Source organism: Epinephelus lanceolatus, chromosome 15, assembly GCF_041903045.1.
Source record: "Epinephelus lanceolatus isolate andai-2023 chromosome 15, ASM4190304v1, whole genome shotgun sequence".
Classification (NCBI taxonomy): Eukaryota; Metazoa; Chordata; class Actinopteri; order Perciformes; family Serranidae; genus Epinephelus; species Epinephelus lanceolatus.
Genome location: NC_135748.1, coordinates 803,616 through 829,298, shown reverse-complemented (window position 1 = coordinate 829,298; position 25,683 = coordinate 803,616). Strand labels below are relative to the sequence as shown.

General features: G+C 43.1%; 1 protein-coding gene and 1 long non-coding RNA gene across 18 annotated transcripts in view; one reads left to right on the top strand and one right to left on the bottom strand.

Moving 5' to 3' along the window:
- Window positions 1–25,683, top strand: part of nrxn3a (neurexin 3a) — a 651,034-nt gene that overhangs the window by 154,634 nt on the left and 470,717 nt on the right. The gene's annotated exons all lie outside the window — the stretch shown is intronic.
- LOC144466923 (uncharacterized) lies at window positions 18,381–20,979 on the bottom strand. Its single transcript, XR_013493316.1, has 2 exons — window positions 20,608–20,979; window positions 18,381–20,481 (listed from the first exon to the last, which is right to left on the bottom strand). It is a non-coding gene; the product is annotated as an uncharacterized LOC144466923 (long non-coding RNA).

Sequence of the window (25,683 nt, the reverse complement as noted above, 5' to 3'; positions counted from 1 at the left end):
CACTTTTGTTGGTCAGTGAGCGGGTGTTTAGTAGAGCCAGTTTCAGGTGTTGTTGGGTTTGAGTAGCACAGGGGGTGGCAGGAATGCAGAAGATGGGGCTTAAGTTTTTGTTATTCACAGTCTTAGTGCAGTAAGGGTGGGGTGGTCTGTGCTTTATGATGGACTGTATGGGGAATGTCTCAGGTGGGAGGATTAATGATAGATATGTTCAGAAGGGGGCATTGTTGAGCGGGGCTGTGCTCTGTGCTGCTGTTGGCACAGGGTGAGGAAGAGTGTCAGTGGAGGGGGCGTGTGATGTAAATAGTCATGCACGTGGCGCATGATGTACAGCATGCTGAATATTGGCTGCCAGCGTGCGGCTTCCCAGGGTGGTAGAGTGAATGCCATCGTGTTTGAAGAAAGAGGGACAGTTCCAGAAATGATTAAAATTGTCCACGAAGTTGAAGCCTCGAGCGTAGCAGGCAAGCCTGAGCCAGGTATTCAGCAGGAGCAGTCTGGAGAAGTGCACGTCCCCGCGACCAATTGTGGGAATGAGACTGGAGATAAAAATGGACTTTCCACAAGTGCGTAGGAAGTCCAGGAGGGAGGTGAAAGCACTTTTGGTCAGCTCAGAGGCACCCCGAGCCAGTTCGTTGGTCCTTACGTGCACCACGATGCGGGTAATGGAGGATGAGAGTGACTGCAGCAGCCCAAGGAGTTTTCCCAGGATTACCGGGACTGTGGCTCCTGGGAAACAACAGGTGGTGGCATTGAAGAAGCAGATATTCCTTGTGTTGGAGTCTCCGATGATCAGGGTGGTTGGAGGGAAGTGAGGGCGATGAAGGGTTTTTGCCAGGTTTGATGGTGGCAAGCCAGCATCCAGGCTGTGCGCTGGCCGCGGGATCGGTGACCAGGTACTGCCAGACAGGTGTTGCGGTGGATCAGCTGTTTCGGCCCCAGAGTCTGCCAGCGGCGTGGGGTGGAGGAGACCTCCGGAGCGTCTGAGGATGGCTTCCTTCATGAATTTGCGACGTGAAGCAGAGGTAGATGTCTTGGAGGAGAGCTGGCGATCCGGGACCGCAGCAGAGCCACTCTGGGCACCGGCGGGTGCTGGCGGGGAGGAGGGCTCCACGTCACCCATGGGCGCCGGGGCGGCGAGCTGCGGGGACACCGACAGCTGCCAGTGTGGAGCCAGCCACGATGATCCCAAAGGCAGGGCCGCTGGAGCGGGGAGATGGCGCACCAGCAGCCGCCAAGGCACCGGGGACCATGGAGCTCAAGATGGTGTTAGTGGAAAAACACAGGATTTAGCTTCCCTCACTTCAGCTTCTCTTTCCCACTTTTGGAAAGCTTGCCAGTTAATCCTCTGTTTCTTCCCTACTTTCTTTCCCCTCTTATTTTCCTCTAACAATACTCTGCACCTTCTTAAATAATCTGTACTTAATGTACCTATCAGGGGAAATACCCCTTGGGTAATATGGTGACACAGTGGAATATCCTCAGCCACATTTTTCCCCATTTATCTACCATTAATTTAGCAGGACCTGAGAGTGGGTCAGGTAAAGATTTTAGTTTCCCCGCTTTGTTCTCCATGTTTGAACTAACTCACCAGGACAGATGTGCTTACACCTCCAATGAGCTTATCTTTCACACACAATTCACAATCACATTGATCTTCCCATATACGTATGGTCGGATCTTATCAGGCATACACTACCTCTGAGCAACTCATTCAGCCAGGTGGTTTGTACGACACATTCGTTCCGAGCAACACACCCCTGTAGTACACAAGTATGTAAACAAGACACTGAATGAGCCACCACAAAGTTTATATATGTAATTATTTCACATCAGTTCATACATTCACCCATTTTATTATGATGTACTATAATGTACTCTATATACTTATTATATAATTATATACTATTATATACTATTCTAGGATTTGTTCTGCCATAAATACTTATTTCTATGAGGATTATCTAGAACCACCCTCTTTCAGCCTTTTTCTTTTTCTTTGTTTTGCTTTCCCCAAGTCAGTTCTAAAAACCTTTTTTCTGGAATTACATAGAACTGGTCTACAATACGGGGCGGCACGGTGGTGTGGTGGTTAGCACTGTCGCCTCACAGCAAGAGGGTTGCCGGTTCGATCCCGGGTGCGGGAGCCCTTCTGTGTGGAGTTTGCATGTTCTCCCCGTGTCAGCGTGGGTTCTCTCCGGGCACTCCGGCTTCCTCCCACAGTCCAAAGACATGCAGATTGGGGACTAGGTTAATTGATAACTCTAAATTGTCCGTAGGTGTGAATGTGAGTGTGAATGGTTGTTTGTCTCGATGTGTCAGCCCTGCGATAGTCTGGCGACCTGTCCAGGGTGTACCCTGCCTCTCGCCCGATGTCAGCTGGGATAGGCTCCAGCCCCCCGCGACCCTCAAGAGGATGAAGCGGTTAGAAGATGAATGAATGAATGAATGAATGGTCTACAATACCACGAAGGATTTATATGCCAACTAGCTCCACTCTCACAAAGGGAATACCATGGAGATAGGCCTACACACATACGCTCATGAGTTGAGTTTCACTACCGCTTGTCTGGAATTACGTGACAACTCGTACAACTCCAACACCAACCTCTTTAGGATTTACGTGGAAACAGGTACCTTACTACAAAATAACTACAGAGAAAATCATTCATAACACCGTACTCACTTTTTAAAAGTAGATGGAGCGTCCGCTGTCTGCCACCTGTTCCTGACAGGTGGGATCCTATTCTCTGTTTGTCAGAGCGGAAAAAGCCAAAAAAGCTGCCTCCAGATCAGCCAGATGAGTTACTCTTTAAAATGATACACTACAGTAGTATATACTTCAATTAAGATTCACTTTAATGTTAAAAGATACCACTGCTTTTTGTTTTAGTATTTTTATTGATTTCAGAATCTGGCACTGACACTGACACTTTCCATATAATATCCATTTCATGTCCAGGCTTTCACTGTTCCATCTGCACTGCTGCTGCTCTGAAGTGACAAATATTTCACACTGTAATTGAAATATCTTAATGTGTTCCAGTTACATATATAGCCAAGCTATACAGTGTTTTACAAAATATAAACCAGCACAGGGACCTTCTGTCATTGTATTAGACATATTAAATTCTTTACATATACATATGTCTGTGTATATTCTCATTTATCCAGGTCAGGGTTAGCAAGTACAAGAAACCAGAAGATCTTCACATCAGACAGGAGGAAACCAAAGAATTTGGACTTTTTTTTTTTTCTTAAAAAATGACTTAAAACAATTAATCCATATCAAACTATTTGGCGATTCATTTAATAGTCAAAAACTAATCCATAAATTGTTGCAGCTCAAGTGATACTTTAAGGTTTAACAGAAAAAGTTCAAAATGTTTCAAAATGTGTCACCTGTCTGTAAGCAGACTGTCTGAGCCAATATGAAACTATTTATTATGAAAGTAATGCAGTTACAGTTTCTAGCACTTTATCCAAAATCCAAGCACATTTCAAACCTTGAAAACACCACATTAAAATTCAAGCATTTTCAAGGATTTCCAGCACCTGTAAGAACCCTGTACATTGTATATGGAGTAGGGGAAATTTTGATGTATTGAGCAAGTACATACATGATCAAGAACTTTAAGTATATTCCAGGTCTTCTCTCTGATGGCTCCTCCCTTGTTTCTGATTATGTCAATCAGCCTGCTGTGATGCTTGTCCAAGGAAGCCAGCAATGGGGGTTGAAGTGGAACAGTAGTTATTCTCATGAATTCAGCATTGGTCTTTACAAAAACAAAGTAGCACATGCAAATATTATTACATTACATGTTACACTACAACTGTGTGATGTGTGAGGTCTTGTTTTGACATCAAGGGCCAAAACATGCAGTCTAAATTGGTTTGCCTCAAGTTCTTCCCAGGTTTCTTATGGTAGCGGATAATATAATTTCCTCCACCGGCCACCGCTGACCTATTGCCAATGATTAAAAAAGTTACTTACCTCATCAATTGTGAACAATGCAGGCCATCTGTCTTTCAGCTCTTCCACTCCTGATTCCTTTTCATCAATTTTCTGTCTTCGCAAAAAAAGTCTTGTTCTTTTTCACTGCACGATTGTTTTGCTTCTTCACTTCACTTAAAAGTGACAGTCTCTCATTTTCCAGTTTGTCTGTGGTTTCTCCAGTTGGAATATCAGGTATGTAGTTGGCCTCTCCTCTCCTAGGTCTCTTTCCTTTTTTGCTTGCAATGCATTCTCTGGCGCTTTGGATTTGAGTGAATTTGCAAGCAGTTCAGAACACCCAATGCCCTTTAGCTGATTTTGGTAGTTGCCCATTTTTGTCTTCAGCCGCTGCTTCCACCCATAGCAACCGTTGTATGAACCAGGTTCAGAAAGGCGTGGATGCTTCTTGATTAATGGTTTGACAACATCACTGAAATCAGCATCTGTTGGGTAAGCTTGATGGGTAAGCTTTGTGCTTGAATATCTCTTCAGCTACCTTTTCTAGAATGTCTGACGTTGTCTTTGAACTCAGTGTCAACCTTGTCATGTTTGACCTATATGCAGCATTTCCCATTTCTAACTGCAGTTCAGTCTCATAGGAGAATGTCTGCATTGGAAAGTCTCTTGGCCACATCTGAGTTCTTGAAGAAACAGAGCTGGAGGGTGTGGACAGGAGCTCTGTCTCATCTGATTCAGTAGACACAAAATCATTGCAGTGAGATCAAATCCCTGGCTGCAACCATCAGTTATTGTGATGACCTTGACAGTTGCCAAATTACCAAGTTCTGCAGTAGACATCAAGTTCACTAGTGCATCTACAAAGTCTCTGTCTTGGTACTGCAGTCTTATATTCCCATTTAACCCACATACATTCTTGACTTCATCCATAAGCTGCTCCATTGTCTCAGGAATTCCATCAGGCAGAATCAACTTCCTGGTGTCATCAGGATTCAGAATAGCACGCAACTTGGCTGGCCTTTTCACTGCCATGTCAGCCCATTCAAAAGGATCTAGTAAAAAATAATATCAGAATTGAATTAGAACATGAGTAATTAAAGCTTAAGAGGACATTCTTAGACCATTAAATAGACATTGAAAAAACTAAAGCAAGTTAAAGAAATAGAAAATTTCTCCAATATTTCCAACCCAATACCCATACATATACAACCTTATGCATGTATGCATCTCTTCAGAGAGATGAGGCGATGTCCACCAACCATGTAGTGAGCCAGAGGGTAGGCATCTGCCTTAGTTCTCCAGTAGTAGGTATGACCAAGTCATAAGATCAATAATGTTCCAGGTATCCACTTTTTTGACAATGAAAATGAGTGTCTCTTGTAGAACAATCATATGAACTATTTCAGAAAACTCAGGAAGTCCAGCCAGCGACCCATGGGCTACCACCATTCCAATCCTATAGTTGAAGCCATTGTAGGATACATTTTTTGCAAGGTTCACACTGTCCATATGAGGATGTTTGTGTTTCACTGCCAGTGCAATATCCTCGTTAATAACATCAAGGGGAAGTGTTGAGACACCAGTAACCAATGAAGATGGCTTAGAAAATCTACACATGTGCAGATTATATTCAGTCTGAAATTGGTGCCTTTGAGCTAATGAAAACAGTACATTTTGTAACAGTCTGTGTGACAGATTACTCTTTCAATGAAGTTATGTTTTGCTTCAAATCCCATAGTCCATAGTCCAACAAGGGGGCCAAACTGGCATATCAACTGTGGACAATGCTCTAAATAATGATGTTGCGCCAAATTCTTGCACCACGGAAAACTTCTTGGAATACTACCCTGTGTTCAGATATCTTGAAGTCAAGAAGTCAAGATAAGAAATAGAGTCCTCAGTGTGAAAAGGTGCAACAACAAGTTCTAGAATGTCCTTTAATTCACAGAGGACTTGCCACGCTGGTTAGTCTGAAGGAACTCTGGTTCCAGTCAAGAAAGGAAGAAATCTCAACAGGCTGCAATTCTTGTGTGCATTTCCTTCAGTTGTTCTCCTTGTAGTGTAGTTAATGGGCACAAGATGGGGACAGTTTGTCTTATCAGTCCACTGAAATGGAAATGTTGTTAATGCTTCATTCAGGTTGACTAATGTAAAATATTTTTTAGAAATTGACACAGAAAGACAAAGAGCAATTTCAACAGGGATAATTCCTTCAAAGAGATCATGAGCTATATCTGGGGGAAAACTCTGTGTCACACTGAAATATGGCAGATTTTCTGACAGCACACACTTAGTTTTTAGACCAAAATAACTATCCAATGAATGTTCCTTAGTAGCTTTAAGATGAGAAGTATGAATGTCCGTGCTTCTTACACAAAATGCTCCTGACTTTACTTCTCTTGTTTGAATGTCGACATTGTCTGCTGTACAATATCTGCAAACATATTTACCTGAAAAATTTACCACAAAACCTGCTACACTGTGTGCCCCAAGATTATCTGCTACTACACAACGAACAAATCCTTTGACCATTTTCCCCAATTTTGCAACAAACAGTCCTTGTTGTTCTAGTATAATAAGATCCTCTACTAAATGCTTCAAAACACACATAGACAGCAATGAGTGACACCTAGCAGGTAAATTCCCCAATGCTCAATATACCCTACAGATTTTTTTTTCTGGAGGTGCTGAGAGGATTACTGTCTTTTTATTATTGAATCTCGCAAAACTAACTTAGATTACATTGCGTGGTAACTTCTTGGTATTTGTATTAATGTGAGGTTCTTAATGTCCACAATTCTTGACAGATAATGACAAAAAAATGCAAAAATAGTATTGAAAGTGAACCTACCATTCAATTTTAATCTAATTAAAATAATCTGTGGTAAATTCAAACCTAATCTCCTAAGTGCTCTATTTCTGTTTTGGGTCTGTCATTCCTGTTTATACATACATGAAAATAATATTCACATTTGTTCACTTTAGGACTTACCTAATTGAGTGATAGGGTTAAAACTGTGACCTTTTTGGGAGACAACAGCAAACATGTAAACCCAATGAAAAAGGTGAGACATCACATTTAAAAGTGTGGCACACAATAGCAGACCAACTAAATGCATGATACACCTAAAAATATACATTTAATAACCACTGCCCTTAACTGAAACATTTAATAGTCATCATAGTCATAATAATACCATTCAAGGAGTTAAATGTCATTTGCAAAACATTGTAAACAGTTGAAAGCTTTGCCTTAAAAGTGAGCAGTTAAAGTTAATTTTACTCAGGAAATTTACCATGAAAATTAATTACAACCTCTAGTCCACAATGCTAGTATGTATTACGACCATACGTGCTCTCTCTCTCTCTCTCTCTCTCTCTTTCTAAAAAACAAAACAAAAAGTTTGCAAACGGCAAATTTCAGGCATTTCTAAACATCTCAGTAATCGCAATAGTATTTTCTTCAAACCACAATGATATGAACAGCAGCCGTCATAAACACAACATGACAGTAACAATGACTATCACATGACTACTTACAAAAATAATAATCGTCACAATGTTAAAACAATATCAGTACTTAATTGAATGGCAATGTGTGCATTTGGTTATTTAATGCAGGCTAATAAAAATAAAGCAAAACACACACATAAGAACATGGAATAACTGTAAAAACGTAGGTTTGTGATTAGAGCGACTGCTGACTGAACAGATAAGGCACCAGGATTAATCAAGCCTGGCTGTTGGCTGGTCTGGAGCAGGGTGGCTGAACAGACTAAATCTCCATATGTACCATCGCCTTCGTGAAACTTAATCACAGCTAAATTCAGCCAGGATTACTGGAAAATCCCAGTTTAATCTACAATTTAGAGCCCCTTTTACACTGCCAGATTTTCCGCAAATGTTGGGCTGATTTGCCAGCCAGCTGTGAGCGTTTATACACACAGAGGCGGAAAGGCAAGTTGATCCAAGGCGCCCAATTTTCCACCTCAGGGGGTAGTCATATTGGCGGAACCCTTTAAGTTTAAACAGACTGAGGCAGCCTTCCGCAACAGTAGGGGGTGTTGAAGATTTGTGGGAGCAGCTGTTGATGAGCTAGTAGCAAGAGGGAAACGCAAACCTGACAGACACTTAAACGACTGACAGACTCTCGCAAACGAAGAGGCCATTAACCGTCAGATGACGGGGACGGTAAAGAATGAGCCGATTTACGAGAGAATCGTCCTCTGACTACCGCCGCTTGACTACCGCCGCCTGACTAGCCACGGCTTCCCTCCCACATCACTGTTTACATCACACGCTGAGCTACACATTTTGTAACTTGCTCACGCAAGGCGCATTCTGTATAAACAAAAGTAGGTAGGCAGCAATTTTCCGACCTCCCCGATTTTGTTTTTATACTGCCAACACTTAAAAAAAAAGACTGATTGGGCTTTCCTGCAAATTTGCACAATTCCTATCTAAAAAGGTCTAAAAAGCTTAGGTTTCATGAAATAATCTTGAGGATGCATTTCATCAGTCATGAAGCCAACATGTTTAACTGCTCTCGGACTAATGTAGAGCCTTGAGATCAGCCAGTCAGCTATTACTGGCTACTCCTAGGACTAGGCTGAAGACCAGAGGTGACAGAGCCTTTGGGGCGGCTGCCCCTAGGCTCTGGAATAGCCTGCCCCTGCACATTAGGTCTGCCCAGACCCTAGAGGTTTTTAAGTCTTTTCTTAAAATCCACTTCTTCTCTCAGGCTTTTAACTCAGGTTGAGCTGGACACCCAAACATTTTATCTTATTTTTATCTTATTTTATAACCCTTGTATTTTATTTTATTGTATTATATTTTATGTATCTTATTGTTGTTATTGTGGTGTACTATTGGGTGCCTCATTGTATTTGCTTGTTTATTTCTATTGACCTGTTCAGCACTTTGGTCAACCTTGGTTGTTTTAAATGTGTTTTATAAATAAAGTTTGAGTTAAGTTGAGTTGAGTAATGTAAAGGAGTACATACCTGACAAAAGTAATTAGACAGAGGTGAGGGGCCTTCGCCTGCGTGTCTCTCTTATCAACAGTCCAGTGTCTGTTTAACGTTACAGCGTGGGTAAACACACAGCGAGCTGTGGCTAGTCTTTAACAGTCAATGAGCTATGAGTTTACAGACAACTCCATCAGCTCCGTTTCTCATATGTAGCTCGTTAACATGTCGGCTCTTTAACATGTCAGCTGTGGATGAGAGATAATGCAGGCGGCAACAGGCCACCTCTGTTATATTAAGTTTAGCATTTAAACTAAATGCAAGTTTTAATAAGTAATTTTTTCATTTCTACTTCAGAGGTTTAACATCATGCCACTTGCAATAACATGTATTTCATTCGTCAGCTGATAAAATTGTCCAGACCAGGAGTTTCACCGTCTGTCCTTCACTTTGATCTGCAGCAGCTCTGTTTATCTGTGTGTGCGTGTCTACTTGAGGCCGAGCCTAGTTTTCAGTAAAAACATGTCGGCCCTGACACATAACGTTAACTCAGGCCTCCTCCTACTTTACTCAAACACTGTAAAAAAAACAAGCCTTATCATTTAAAACGTTTTAAAACTTTAAAACGGAGACAAAAAAAGTACTGTTATCGGCCTTTGCACAAGGAAGAATTAACATTAGCTATTGCACGCGCAAAATACAAAAAGTAAAGTAGTTGTCTATCCTACACTAACACTAACACTAACCATAAATATGCATGGAAAACACACATTCTCCATAAAACAACAGAATTCGGACTTCAGACCTTGTTTAAAAGAATTTTCTTCATCAATGGACGGTCTCCGTTTTAGGGCTGACCCAAAAAATTCAAAGCTTTGTTTGATGGGACGGGATTCGATTATGAAAAAAAAAAATTCGAAGCTTCGGCGCTTTTTTTTTTTCCGTTTTTTTGGGGGAGGCCTTAAACGCAACACTAACCCAACGAGCACACTCAGAGCCATTCTGAGTCTGGTGTCAGAGACACTTCTGATGCTCTGAGTTGCACATGTGTTTGATTGTGCTGTAGTGTGCGCTTGTGCTGCAGTGTGCGCTGAGGGTTTTAATTTTTGGGGGGAGGCCTTAAACGCAACACTAACCCAACGAGCGCACTCAGAGCCGTTCTGAGTCTGGTGTCAGAGACACTTCTGATGCTCTGAGTTGCACATGTGTTTGATTGTGCTGCAGTATGCGCTGAGGGTTTTAATTTAGGGTGCTCACAGACTCGGGCGCACTATAAGCGGAGCGGACTCCGCAAGGAATGTCCGCAGTCATTCGGGCTTCCATAGTTGAGCGCACTTCCGCATTGTAGTTTCCTGTACAAATGTCCATGAATCACAACATTACCCCCAATTCTTGCACGTTTCTGTCATGGCGATGTGAAAAATACATGCCGAGCAGTCTTTTGAGTGACACTGGTCGTAAAATCCGAGCTTTGCGCACAGCTCGCAAAGCTGCTTATTTGGCAGATTCAGTTTAGAAATACAAAATCAATCATTCAATCAATCAATTTTATTTATAAAGCCCAATATCACAAATCACAATTTGCCTCACAGGGCTTTACAGCATACAACATCCCTCTGTCCTTAGGACCCTCCTAAAAAAAAAACCTTTAACAGGGAAAAATGGTAGAAACCTCAGGAAGAGCAGCTGAGGAGGGATCCCTCATCCAGAACGGACAGACGTGCAATAGATGTCGTATAGAACATATCACCATGATAAATTAACAGTAATCCGACACAATGAGACAGAAAGAGAGACAGAGAGAGAGAGAGAGAGAGAGAGAGAGAGAGAAAGAGATGCAGGACAGACGGTAATGACAGTAGCTTACAACAACATTAATTAAAGTAATATTGTAATTCTAATTATGGCTATTGTGGTACAATATGTTGAAAGTATATATTAATATCTGATAGTATACATATGTGACAATAATCATATGTGTATAATAACAGTAGAAGTATGACTAATGATAACAGCAGCAGGAGGCATCAGGCAGAACCACGGCAGCAGCACAACCACACACGTCACACTATCCAAGCACCGCTGCGATATAAGTTAACCTGCGAGCAGTGGCGCCGTATAAGAGAGAAAAGTTAGGATAATTCCAAGGGCCTCTGACTTACAGGGGCCCCAAAAATAGGTAAAATTAATATAAAATTATTAAACCATCATCATTAAGATTTTTTTTTTTTCAAATATAGTAATGAAATTAATGATCTTTGTTTTTACTTGATTTTGGCAGTTAAAGTTAAATATCCCCATTGACCAAAAAGTAAACGTCCATATTGACTGCCTACTCCCCTGTATCTGCATGAAATGGTTTGGTCCTGCCTTAGCGCACTGACGGTGATGGTGCCTAATAGCAGTCAGCAGTTTGTGCTAGAACGCTACACTCATCATCATGCTACCTAGTAGCTACTAAAAGAAAATCCGGTTTTCAAAAAAAGAAAGCGAGAAAAGAGAGAGAGGAGAGGCAAAAGAAAGGGTGTCAATATGTGACCCAGTTTTCTCCAAGAAAGGTGGGTAGCCTATAGTCTGAGTGGCAGAAATGAACCTGTTAGCTTAATGTCCATAGTGAAATAAGCTAGCTACAGACAAGTGTTAGCCTACATTTCACTCCATTTTAACCTACATTTAATCAGTGCAGGTAAATGTTTAGCAAGATATTCATATTAAATAAGCTGTCCCTGCCCCTTTTACCAGACTCAACAACAGATGAGTCAGAAGCAGCAGCCCTGTCTCCCCATAACTTTACTCCTCCTTGTCCCAGTGAAGAAGGTGAGCAACGTTGTGTTGAAAGACATGCCAGTTAGCATCATTGCAGGGAGTCTGTGGGAATTTCTCTCTCTCTTGCAAAAAATAAAACAAAATATTTTTTAATGACAGAAATTCAAACAAATTATTTTTCCACATAATGATTATTATGAAACACAAACAGCCTACAACTGTCTGTACTGGATGCTGGACAGTTGGAAACATTAAGTAGCCTAACTCAGCCTGTATTAAAGTTACAGGCAATATTAAAATAATCCAGTTAGATGCTTTCATTTAGATTGAATTATGGCCATTAAAAGACTTTATTGTTCCCATGAAGGGCAATTTATTTGAGCAGCTTACACACACACACAAACACAAACACACAAAACAAAATACAAAAACATGTATCTAATGTATGTAATCTAGTGATGGTGATACAGAACTGTAGGTAATTTGGGTTAATGTTCTGTAGGATTTAGTGTTGTTCATTTATTGGTATCAAAAATCTGCTGTTTTCATTATTTTGAGAGGATGATCTTTATTTTGATTGAAAAGTTAATGTATATTTAAATTATTTTTCTTAAGTCTTTCATTAATGTTAAGAGAATTTTCCATTTTGGGATTTTACAATAAAAATTACATTGAGACTGTAAAATGTGGCCTTTAGCACATTTTTTATGGCGGCTTTTAATCTTGCATCAAATAGTGATTTGCATACTGTATGCAGACTGTTGCATGTACAACTCACTAGCAGTAAGTATTGTACTGGTAGTGCTGAACTACAAGAAGCAAGACAGCTGCAAGTTATGTAAAGCTTTTAATGGGTACATATGTGACAGTAATCATATGTGTATAATAACAGTATGAGTATGAGTATGACTACAGCAGCACAACCACACACGTCACACCATCCAGGCACCGTTGCAATATAAGTTAACCTGAGAGACAGTGGAGCACAAAGGCTCCGGAGAAGAAGCCAAGTTAGTGACATGCAGTATAGCCGAGTTAGCAAGATGCAGTAACAGGACATGAGTGTTAGCAAAGGAGAGAGAGAGAGCGAGAGAGAAGGAGAAAAGGTGCTTGGTGTATTATAGGGGGTCCCCCGGCAGACTAGGCCTAAGTCAGCCTAACTAGAAGTTGGTACAAGCCGAGCCTGAGCCAGCCCTAACTATAAGCTTTATCAAAGAGGAAAGTCTTAAGACTAGTCTTAAATGTGGAGACGGTGTCTACCTCCCGGACCGCAACAGGAAGATGATTCCACAGGAGAGGAGCCTGATAGCTGAAGGCTCTGGCTCCTGATCTACTTTTGGAGACTTTAGGGACCATGAGTAACCCTGCATTCTCAGAGCGCAGTGTTCTGGTGGAATAATATGGCACTATGAGCTCTCTAAGATATGACGGAGCCTGACCATTTAGAGCTTTATAAGTTAACAGTAGGATTTTAAATTCAATTCCGGATTTTACAGGGAGCCAGTGCAGAGAAGCTAAAACAGGAGAAATATGATCTTGTTTCATAGTTCCTGTTAGTACACGTGCCGCTGCATTCTGAATTAGCTGGAGAGTTTTTAAGGACTTACTAGAGCTACCTGATAATAGAGAGTTACAGTAATCCAGCCTTGAGGTAACAAAAGCGTGATCATATTTCTCTGTTTTAGCTTCTCTGCACTGGCTCCCTGTAAAATCCAGAGGTTTTCCAGGTTGGATGTAAAAGACTAAGAACAAGACTTTAAAATGAATTATAATCTTGTTTCTGTTTAGGGCTGATTAACAGACTAGAGTTAAAAATGGCTGCAACTCCCACTCCTCGGCCGCTGCCTCGAGGAATGTGGGTATTATTATGACTGGGAGGAGTGGATTCATTTAGACTAACATATTCGTCTGACGAGGTTTCAGTGAGGCTGAGTAAATCAATATGATTATCTGATATTACAGTTTTTCTCCATTGGTTTGGTTCATTTCTTGAAAAAGAAATTACATTCTCAAAACTGTAAGATCATTTGGCAAAACAGTCTTACAGTTCAGCACAACACCATAGCTCACTTGCAAAAGCTCATATCTCTCCCAAAACTGTTCACTCATGCTTCAAAACTAAATTCCTTTCCCATATAAATAGTCAGTGCCACCAAAATGCAAAGATCCTTTCTCAGTTGCTTTGGCTCATTTCTTGAAACAGACCGGACTTTCTCAACACTCTTGGTGCTTTTGCCAAAATAACCTGGATGGTTCAGCACAACACCATGGTTCACCTGCAAAAGCTCATATTTCTCCCAAAACAGTTCACTCATGTGTCAAAACTAAAGTCCTTTCTCATATAAATAGTCAGTGCCCCCAAAATGCATCATCCCTTTGGCATTGTGTAAGCACTGCAAGTCAAAATATTTAGATGTTTTGTCACTATAGCAGAGGACCATTGAAATATCCCTCATGTCCACCTCTCAGTCTTAGCCCAGTCCTTCATTGACAATGGTTACTGTGCTAGTTTTTTTGTCTAGCTAACAGAATACAATTGTGTATAAAACTGAAAAAAAAAAAAAAAAATAGGATTTTACGGTAAGAGTTTACGGTAAGAGTAGCCTCCAAGGTTTGACATCACACATTGCACTCATACTGCCAAGGAAATTGTAACCATTTGTATTCACACACATAAAGTAACTTCCATACATCAGAGTAAAAAGAAAATGTATACAGCATAATATACTGTAATATAAACACATAAACAAAAAACAAGGAAAATTATATGTAGCCTACAGTGCTGTAAATAAAGCTGGAGTTTCACAACTAACACTTCTTCACCGGTCGCTGTCCTCACCCTCCCTCTCCTGGCCACTGTCCTCACCCTCCTGGCCATCCACACGCTGCTGTCTGTCTGGCCACAGATTCTTGTCCACATCACAGCGTATATTCTCCCTTGCGATGCAACGAGGGAAGAAACGGCGTGCATGTCGCAACCATCCCCTACACTGATCTCCTGTAATATCTTCACACGCAGCGTCCATTGCATGGAGCAGGGACCTATGATTTTGAGCCTGATGCTCATACACTCTCCACCTCCAAGCGGAGAAAAACTCCTCAATAGGATTGAGGAAAGGAGAGTAAGGTGGTAGGAACACCATGACCATCCTTGGATGAGTAGTGAACCAGGCCCTGATGAGCGGGCCACGGTGGAAATTCACATTGTCCCACACAATGACATAGTTTGGTTGGTGAGGTCCCTCATTTTCAGGGATCAAATCAGAATAAAGGCGGTCCAAGAAGATGAGGAGCTTCTGTGTATTGTATGGGGCAAGACTGGGGATGTGAGTGGCCACACCATTCTCAGAAATGGCAGCACACATAGTTATATTGCCCCCACTCTGGCCTGGGACTTCCACCGTGGCCCCTCCTTCGTTAGTCAAGTTCTAGTTTCACCTGACTGTCAATTAATCAATTTATCAAATGTTCCAAGAGATTCATATATGGTATTCATGGTATTATGTTCTTGACTAATTTTGACAATTGAACAGACTAGTGTGCATGTGATAACTTATACAATGAAAAGATGCTGACATGTTTTGGAGAGAACAACCATTAGACTGAGAATCAACAATCAGTTTAGATCAACAAGATCTATTCACTTGGAAATTGTGCTAACTGTAGGCTACCTGTACTTAATCATTTGCAAAGATGTACTGAGACATTGAGACATGTACTAAGACATTTGCAATTTGATGAAATGAATGAGAAATTCAATTCTGTTGTGAACAACTGCCAAGTGGTTTGGAGGTTTGTCCATGTTATTTTGAGAATGTAATTTCTGTTTCAAGAAATGAGCCAAACCAATGGAGAAAAACTGTAATTCGTTTACTAACACTGCTTTAGATGATAGAGACCTGATATTTAACAGTCTGCATTTAATTCTCCTGTTTTGTCTTTCTGTCACAGAAGAGGTTTTAATTTTTATGAGGTTGTTATGCGCAACTCCTCTTTGTTTAATTTTAGATTTAGATAATTTAGGTGGTCGGGGGACAGACACCGTTTGTTTAGAACTATGGGTGGGCAACTGCACTAGAAGCTCAGAGAAGCGTATAGGACTGCGTCTCTGAGTCCTGATCTCAACTCTGGGTTGTCACGGTTTTGAATTACTAATAAATCTACGTTTAGCTTTAGCCAGCAGTTTTAAATTTGACTCAGTGTCGCCCGCTCTGGCCCCAGGGATACATTTGACTATGGCCACTGGTGTTGCTAACTTCACATTCCTCAGAATAGAGCCCAATATCATAAATCACAATTTGCCTCGGAGGGCTTTACAGCATACAACATCCCTCTGTCCTTCGGACCCTCGCAGCGGATAAGGAAAAACTCCCCCCCCCCAAAAAAAAACTTTAATGGGGAAAAATTGGTACAAAACCTCAGGAAGAGCAACTGAGGAGGGATCCCTCTTCCAGGACGGACAGACGTGCAATAGATGTCGTACAGAACATATCAACATGATAAATATGATACATATGTGTTGAGCTCTTCCAAAATCAGTCGGATGTAGCAAAATTTCTTTTCTTGATAAATGTGAATTTATGTCAAAGTCTTAATTTGAGAATATGAAACTCTTATCACTAAAATCAGACGATACATATAAGTTTGAAGCTTGTAATGATACAGAGATAACCAAGTAAAAACTCTGCACTCTGGTCAAACTCAACGCCACTCTCAGTCATAATGTCAGGGAGGGACCCTGACATTATGAATGACAGGCTTATGATAACAAGGCAGCCTCTGGGACAGTGGGTTTCATCAGATATCAAGTAAACAAAGTCTTGGGTTTCAGAATGTTAAATCCTATTAACACCCACTTGGTCCCCACCAAAGACCGGTTTGAACTAACATTAGATTTTAGCAGCTTAGCATGATTCATCAAAATATAAATGTTTAACATTAAAGTTTTGTCAATATGGCCATGCAACACATTGTTAACTCAACACTCCCTACCTTTCATTGGGATAACTGGATTCCACAGATGTATTTGTTGATTTGTGCAACTCTAAAGTGGAAATGTAACAGGCATTTCCTGTCAGTTCAGTCCACCTAAAATGGCACCCGAATGCATTTGTTTTCAATGACAAAGGCAGCAGAAATGCACTCAATTTCCCACAATCCTTCAGGTTTTCACACCTAGGCAATTATTCATTCACCAGTGCCTCCATTCCTCCATCCTCTTTTCTCCTGGAAACCTCCACAGAGGAGAGTTGTGGGTGCTGGAGGACCTGCTGGCACCTCAGCTGCTTTTCCTCACCTTTCTGCAAGCTCACAGCACAAAAGACTCACAGAACTTGTCTTGATGGCAGAGGAGTTTTGACCAGCTAGCACCAGCAGTAACAACAAAGTCTGTAAGCTAATTTCACAAGCACAGGAGTGACAAAACTGAGTTTGCACCAGACTGCTAACTGTTAACTGGGACAAAGAGTAACCAGCCTCCTCTCTTCTGCACCATTGAAATACAACACAGCAAATACTGCACTGGAACCACAATTCTTCTAAGCCAGGCTAATTCACCAAGGATGACTGCAGCTAACAAAAGCAGTATGCTGCAGCACCTCTTCACCTCCTCCTTTAATGGACTGGTAATGTAACAACTGTGCCTAGCTAAGATTAGCACTGTAACAGTGCAGGCGAAGCAAGAGCGTTTGATTTTTCAGTGTGTGTAACATGTATTGTTTTGATGCTACTCAACAAACGTTTTGTAGTCAGGTTACTGGGTAGGTGGCTTTACCAAAGCTAAATTGATGTTAATAAGCTGTTAATAAATACTTTAAACAGACCCAGGGTCCTACATGCAACTAGACATCCTTTTTTACTAACCCAGCACCTTTATACAACATAAATCACAAACATATTCACACTCTTCTTCCACTTCAGACATTTTCATTGTCCCCCTGCTGATCACGTTTCAGCCATGTTATTGTAGTTTTCTGTTGTCAGCCATTTTATTTTGAAGCCTAGGCAGTCTTTGTCTGACACACATACACACACACACACACACACACACACACACACACACACACACTCTTTTGTGTTTAAGTCTTAAGTTGGGTTTTTAGTTTAGGGTACGTTATGTTGTATGTTGCTTGCTTTGTGTTGATTTTTAAAAAAAATCATACTTACTGTCTGTTTATTATGTACAAAGGTGAACGTACCAATCTCAAAAAGTGAACGGTGATAAAAAGCACAACGCTCACCAACAACATCCAGTGTCCACCAGCCAATTCTTGCCCCACACGATCTGCTCTGTGCTAAATTGCTGCATTATGCTCCGGCGTACGGCAAAAATAGAAGTCCTGCGTATCTGTTCCAGAGGGCTCCGGAGTGTCGGAGCTGAGATGGAGCTGGAACGCAGCACAGCCGCAGCTGGTGGAAACACACACATTGACTAGAATTGAATCCTATCGGCTCAGCTGCCATGCCGGAGCGGAGACGCAACCAGCACGCATCTGGTGGAAATAGGCCGTCAGGCAGCTCCTTTGCACAAGTGACTCTCCTCCTTGGAAGTCCCAGGGGAAAAAAAAGAAAGGAAGAGCAGAAAGTTGCTTTTTTGTTGGCCTGATGATGTCATAGGTCACATTTCACAGTGTTTAATCCTGTTTCAAGAATTGCTCAATGGGCAGGGTTTTACACATAGGTGTAAAAAACAGGGCTGTGGGAAACTGTTCATTTGTCTGTCCTTGGTCTGAAGAGCAAAAAGGCTTCAGCTGCCATTTTGAGTGGGCTGACCTTACAGGAAATGGCTTTACATGTCCAGTTTAAAGTTGCACAACTTAACAAACCATTGGTGTCAAGAGATCCCAAGATAATGTTATGGCTTAAAAAGTTCGCATATATAACATATTCCCTCAGCTGAGAATCTGTATTGCTCATTTTTTGATTAAATATATTACAGCCCAACCTTAAAAATGATTGATCTAACCTGACCAAACCCACACATAGGCTCACAAATAATAGTCTACAATAACACATAAAAGCGCACACATAATTATTAGACATGTGGATATTGTTGATGAGAGAGAGAGACAGAGAGAGAGAGACCGGGGAAAGAATGTGAAAAATCATGAAGATATGAAGACAGTATACAGTTTGTTTTTATCTTAATTTACTGTTAACAATGTTTTGTATGCTCAAACTGCAAAAACAAGTGAGAGAGGATGATTTATTCAGTCAGGTAACAGTGGCAAAGAAAATCCCAGACATATTGTTTAGTCATGTGACAGTCAAGTTTCTGTGAAGACATAGAATGGCTGACATTTATTCTCAGTGGGGAATGCAATATTTTAAGATCGTTTTGGCATCAAAATGCATTTTGATTATATTTGTTGAGAAAAATGTGCATTTCATTTTAATAAACAAACCAGCAATGGAAGATGAGAGTGACAGGATATATTATAGCTGGCTGCTCTGAGTGCATCTACTGTCTCTCTTTGCTCCATTTCACTTGCTCGTACTACACTCAGTTTGGGATAAACCTCAGTGGGGATACTCTATCTATGTCAACATTCAGTTATTTAACAGTTTGATGACTGTCACTTATTTCAATGAAAAATGTAGATCTTAGAGTGCCCCAGGGACAATATAGTTCTTCTTTTGATTTCCAACAGAATAGTCACATTCTTGCTGCCATGCTCTGGTTTTTAGTTTACTTTGCAAATGCAAAATATGTTTCATACTGTCCATTTCAACTGAGTTCATCATGACACTATATTTATGGGGAAGGCAATTTTACTGATGATAAACACTCAGAAATTCAACAAATCCCAGCAAACACTGGTCATATGGTGACATCATGGCCCAGATGCCAAAAACTGCAAGACAGAAAACCAGATGGTGACATTGTTCCCATGTCCAATAATGTCCACTCTCTTACAAACCAGGAAGCATTGAGCATATTATTCTGATATTAATTGCTATGAAAAAAAAGCAAAACTATGTATTGTTTTTTAGGTTGTTTGTTTTTAATATGGCATGTTATTGACTATTTATTGCATTGTATAATGATGATCAGACAGCTACACTGACGTACACTCCACACCCAAAGACTAGTGATACTCAACAGTAGTTTTTAAAATATAAAAGACCTGTTGATACCATGTATGCATATCTTTATGCAGATTATATTCCCGTCTCATCTTTTTGAGTCTGTGGTGTTTGTAAGAGCCAAAAGTCTGTATTTAGTGTCGCTTTGATTGCACATGGGAAAAACAGCATTCATGGCTTTGTACTAGAAAATCAGGTGATGTAGGATAAAAAAAAAAAATGACAAAGTCTAGTGGCTTAGTATACTCTTGAAGTAAATAAATGGGTAAAGCATAAGGCTGGAGTTCAAGTCCCATGTGGGTCAACTTTCCTTTATTATTTGGCCATGTACATTGTAGACAGAGGTTGCCTTTGTATTTCCAACCTGGTCTCACTTCGAAGTCGTTGAATACCAGCACTTGATCAGTGACTTCTGGCATCAGACACAGCTGAATAAAGCCATCCTTTCACATCTGCATGATATGCGGCCAGTCACTATTATTGTTTAACAGCACCAGGCAGCATCAGGGGGAAATGTGGTGGGACAACTGTTAGGTACAGGTTTTGTTTGGACCCCAAAGCAGATACTGATGCAGGTCAGTCACAAAAAAGGTTTATTAACAATAAGAAAAAACAAGAGCAGGCGGTGGAGGCAGGGAGCTGGCTGGCTCGTAGAATATTCACCGAAGGATGGATTGAAAAAACTCAGGCACACGGTGAGGCACAAAGGACGACCTGAGTACAACAGGGAAAAAACCACAAGTACAAAAACCTCTAGCAACACTAGAAGAATAGGCAGCAAAATACAGCTATGCAGCAAGTTGAGCACAAGATACAAAATGTAAGAACACAGAGCTCTACCGAACATGACGGAATTATCTGGCAGCGTAGTGGAGTGAAGACCAGGCTTTTGTAGACAGGAAGATGAGGTGATTGAAGACAGGTGTGCCTCATCTGCTGCTACAGGAGAAGCCAGCCACGCCCCCTGACACACACATGCACTGCAGAACAGAAGAAAGGGGGAGGGAGAGAGAAAAACACAAAAACATACCACAGGAACCAAAATCATCACAGTACCCCCCCCTCAAGGGACGCCTCCTGGCGGCCTACCAGGCTTGTCTGGGTGCTGGAAGTAAAAGTCTCTGAGGAGATCAGGGTCCAAAATGAGGGAGCGAGAGATCCAAGAACGCTTCTCTGGCCCATACCCCTCCCAATCTACCAAATACTGGAAACCCCGGCCCCGCCTACGTACATTCAACACCCGCCAGGCGGTGAATGCAGGGTGGTTGTCAATGATCCGGGGGGGTGGAGGGGGTTCGGCCGGAGGGCTCAGAGGACTAGTGGAAACTGGCTTTAGGAGAGACACGTGAAAAGACGGGTGGACATTCAAGGAGGGAGGCAGCTTTAGCTTAACCACACTGGGATTAATAATGTGATCAATTTCAAAAGGGCCACTGTACCTGGGTGCCAGTTTCCAGGATTCGGTTTGAAGTGGGAGGTCACGGGAGGATAACCAGACCTTCTGACCAGGCTGGTAATCTGGGGCTGGAGTGCGGTGGCGGTCTGCCAGTCTCTGGTTCCGAGCAGCAGTGCGGATGAGAGCTGCCCGGGCTTCACGCCAGACTCGGCGGGCACGCCGGTGATGCCCCAGCACTGAGGGAACTGCCACGTCTGTCTCCTGGGCTGGGAACAGTGGGGGTTGGAAACCATTAGATGCCATGAATGGAGACATACCTGTGGCGGAGCAAACCAGGGAGTTGTGGGCATATTCAACCCAGGGAAGGTGGGTGAACCAGGAAACCGGGTGATGAGAGGTGACACATCGAAGGGCTGCCTCCAGGTCCTGATTCGCCCGCTCCGTCTGACCGTTAGTTTGTGGGTGGTAACCTGATGACAGGCTGGCCGACGCCCCCAGTGCCTGGCAAAAGGCTCTCCATACCCGGGAGGAGAACTGTGGACCCCTGTCTGACACTATGTCCTGCGGAATGCCATGAAGTCTGAAGACATGCTGGATGAGCAGAGTAGCAGTCTCAAGAGCAGAAGGTAGTTTAGGCAGGGGAATGAAGTGCACAGCCTTGGAAAAACGGTCAGCAATAGTTAAGATAGTGGTGTTACCTTCTGATGGAGGCAGGCCGGTGACAAAATCCATGGCGATGTGAGACCAAGGTCGGTGAGGAATGGGAAGGGGGCGAAGAAGGCCAGCGGTGAGATGCCTTGCTGCGAGCGCACACGGTGCAGGCGGAGACGTACTCCCTCGTATCAGCGGACATGGAGGGCCACCAGAAGCGCTGCTGAAGAAGGGCCAGGGTCCGATGAAAACCTGGATGGCAAGCAACCTTGGAGCCATGTCCCCACTGGAGCACAGGAGATCTGGCAGACGGAGGCACGAACAGCCGGTCTGGTGGACAATCCTCGGGAGTCGGATGATCCTCTTGGGCCTCCTGGACCACCCCTTCAATCTTCCACCTGGCTGCTCCCACCACACAGGAAGATGGCAGGATGGTTTCCTCAGATGACTCCTCAACTGGAGGGGCGAACTGACGTGACAAGGCATCAGGCTTGACATTCCTGGATCCCGGCCGGTAGGTGAGCGTGAAGTTGAACCGGCCCACCGAGCCTGGCGTGAGTTGAGCCTGCGGGCGGAACGGAGGTAAGACAAGTTCTTATGATCAGTCGGGAGAAGAATGCGCAGGGATGCAGCTTCTGGTCCGAGGTGGAGCGCTGGGAGAGGACTGCCCCAACACCAGAGTCCGAGGCATCAACCTCTACCACAAACTGAGCTGCAGGATCAGGGTGAGACAACACAGGGGCAGAAGAAAACATGTACTTTAACTTCAAATGCAGCTTCGGCTGCAGGTGACCACACAAAGGGAGATTTCACAGAAGTAAGTTTGGTTAGTGGAGCAGCAATTCGACTATAGTCACGGATAAACCGGCGGTAAAAATTTGCAAACCCCAGAAACCTCTGAAGTTGCTTTCTAGTTGTAGGAGTGGGCCATTCGGCCACTGCCTGAACCTTGGCAGGGTCGATCTTGATCTGCCCTTTCTCCACCACAAAACCCAGAAAACTAACAGATGAAACATGAAATTCACACTTCTCGGCTTTAACATAGAGTCTGTTCTCTAACAATCTTTGCAGCACCAATCTAACATGCTGGACATGTTCTTGGAGAGAGCGAGAGAAAATTAAGATGTTGTCTAAATAAACAAACACAAATCTGTTGAGCATGTCACGCAGGACATCATTAATGAGTGCCTGAAAAACTGCTGGTGCATTGGTTAATCCCAAAGGCATTACAAGGTACTCAAAATGACCCAGAGTAGTGTTAAAGGCAGTCTTCCACTCATCCCCCTCCTTTATTCTCACCAGGTGGTAGGCATTGCGGAGGTCCAACTTGGAAAAAACAGTGGCCTGGTGGAGGGGACCGAAGGCTGAGTCAATGAGTGGAAGGGGATATTTGTTTTTAACAGTTATGTCATTCAAACCCCTGAAGTCAATACAGGGGCATAGAGTCTTGTCCTTCTTATCAACAAAGAAAAACCCCGCCCCAACGGTGAGGAAGAGGGACGAATGATTCCAGCAGCAAGGGAGTCAGTTATGTAAGTCTCCATGGCCTCCTTTTCGGGCCTGGAGAGATTATACAGTTTGCTGGAAGGTAAGGGGGCGCCAGGGAGCAAGTCAATGCTACAATCATAAGGCCTGTGAGGAGGTAGAGACAAGGCACGATCCTTGTTAAAAACCTCCTGGAGGTCGTGATACTCAACAGGGACAGAGGTGAGGTTAACAGGCTTGGGAGGAACTGGTGTGATGGTGGCAGTGGTGGGGATGGCAGAGTGTAAGCAATGTGAGTGGCAAAACAGACTCCAATTGGTGATGGATGAGGTAGACCAATCTATGTGTGGATTGTGTAACTTAAGCCAAGGGAGACCTAACACTAGCGGGTAAGTGGGCGATGAAATGATGTAGAGTGAAAGAGTCTCGTGATGATTACCAGAAAGTAGCAGTGAAACTGGGGCAGTACGGTGAGTGACACGAGCGAGAAGCTTTCCATCGAGGGAAAAAACATCCTTGGGTTCAGGAAGGGGCTCTGTGGGTAAGTCAGACTGCAGAACAAAATCAAAGTCAATAAAATTGTCATCAGCACCAGAATCAACCAAGACTTGGAGAGGTAGAGAAACTTGTGACCATGACACAGTACCCTTAAGCTGAATGCGATTGGAGGGGGGAGAAATGACAGATGCATTGCTCACCAGCGCCCCCCCTGTGGCTGATGAGCCTGTTCTTTTGGCAGAGCGGGACAGTTGGCTAGGATGTGGCCAGCCTGGCCACAGTCAATGCAGAGCCTCTGGTGGAAACGGCGTTGACGCTCTGCAGGGGTGAGCCTCATCCTCCCCAGCTGCATGGGCTCCTCGCTGCTGTGAGGTGATGAGACCGTAGGCGGACAAACACTGCAGGAAGGTGGCTCCAGAGATGCAGATGGTGCCGGCTGCCGGGGAGACTTGGGCTTCAAGAGGGGAAAAGGGAAACTCTGCCTGCCTGTTGTCTCCCTACGTCTCTCACGGAGGCGGTTATCTAAGCAAATGGCCAAAGAAATTAACTCTTCTAAGGAGGAGGTTTCATCCCGAGCAGCTAGCTCATCCTTTAACTCCTCACTTAAGCCACGAAGGAACACCCCTTGTAAGGCTTTCTCATCCCACCCGCTCTCAGCTGCAAGAATGCGGAAATCAATGGAGTAACTAGCAACAGAATCTGAGCCCTGACGTAAAGAAAGAAGCCGGTTACTGGCCTCCCTACCCTGTAGCGGATGGTCAAAAACTCTCAGCATCTCAGCAGTAAATGACTGAAAAGACTGACTAATGGGTGAGTTACTGTTAGCCATAGCCACCGCCCAAGCTGATGCCTTCTCAATTAACAAGCTCATAATAAAAGCAATCTTAGATTTATCAGTAGAATACGTTAATGGCTGCTGATCAAACACAAGAGAGCACTGGTGAAGGAACTGACGGCATGACCCTAACTCTCCTGAATACCTGACAGTTGTGGGGATGAAGGGTTCACGGGGGTGGCTGGGCTGGATGTCTGGAAGAGCTGGCGCTTGAGGAGCTGGAGGAGCTGGGGGAGCTGGAGCGAGGACTGGAGCTGTCAGAGTGGTGAGATGAGTGGAGACTTGGTCCATATGGCCGCCAAGCTGAGTCACACTGGTGGTAAGGTTGCAAAGAGTGTCCACAATCTCCCGTAGGGCTTGTTCGTGCTGCCCTACAAGGGCTCCTTGAGAGGATATTGCCTGCTTGATCCTCTCAGTATCTGCGGGGTCCATGGTGGCCAGATAATTCTGTTAGGTACAGGTTTTGTTTGGACCCCAAAGCAGATACTGATGCAGGTCAGTCACAAAAAAGGTTTATTAACAATAAGAAAAAACAAGAGCAGGCGGTGGAGGCAGGGAGCTGGCTGGCTCGTAGAATATTCACCGAAGGATGGATTGAAAAAACTCAGGCACACGGTGAGGCACAAAGGACGACCTGAGTACAACAGGGAAAAAACCACAGGTAAGTACAAAAACCTCTAGCAACACTAGAAGAATAGGCAGCAAAATACAGCTATGCAGCAAGTTGAGCACAAGATACAAAATGTAAGAACACAGAGCTCTACCGAACATGACGGAATTATCTGGCAGGGTAGTGGAGTGAAGACCAGGCTTTTGTAGACAGGAAGATGAGGTGATTGAAGACAGGTGTGCCTCATCTGCTGCTGCAGGAGAAGCCAGCCACGCCCCCTGACACACACATGCACTGCAGAACAGAAGAAAGGGGGAGGGAGAGAGAGAACAAACACAAAAACATACCACAGGAACCAAAATCATCACAACAACAACCAAAGAAAAGGGAGTAAAAGTCTTAGTAGGATGGGTGGGTCCAACAACCACCAACTTTCACCTG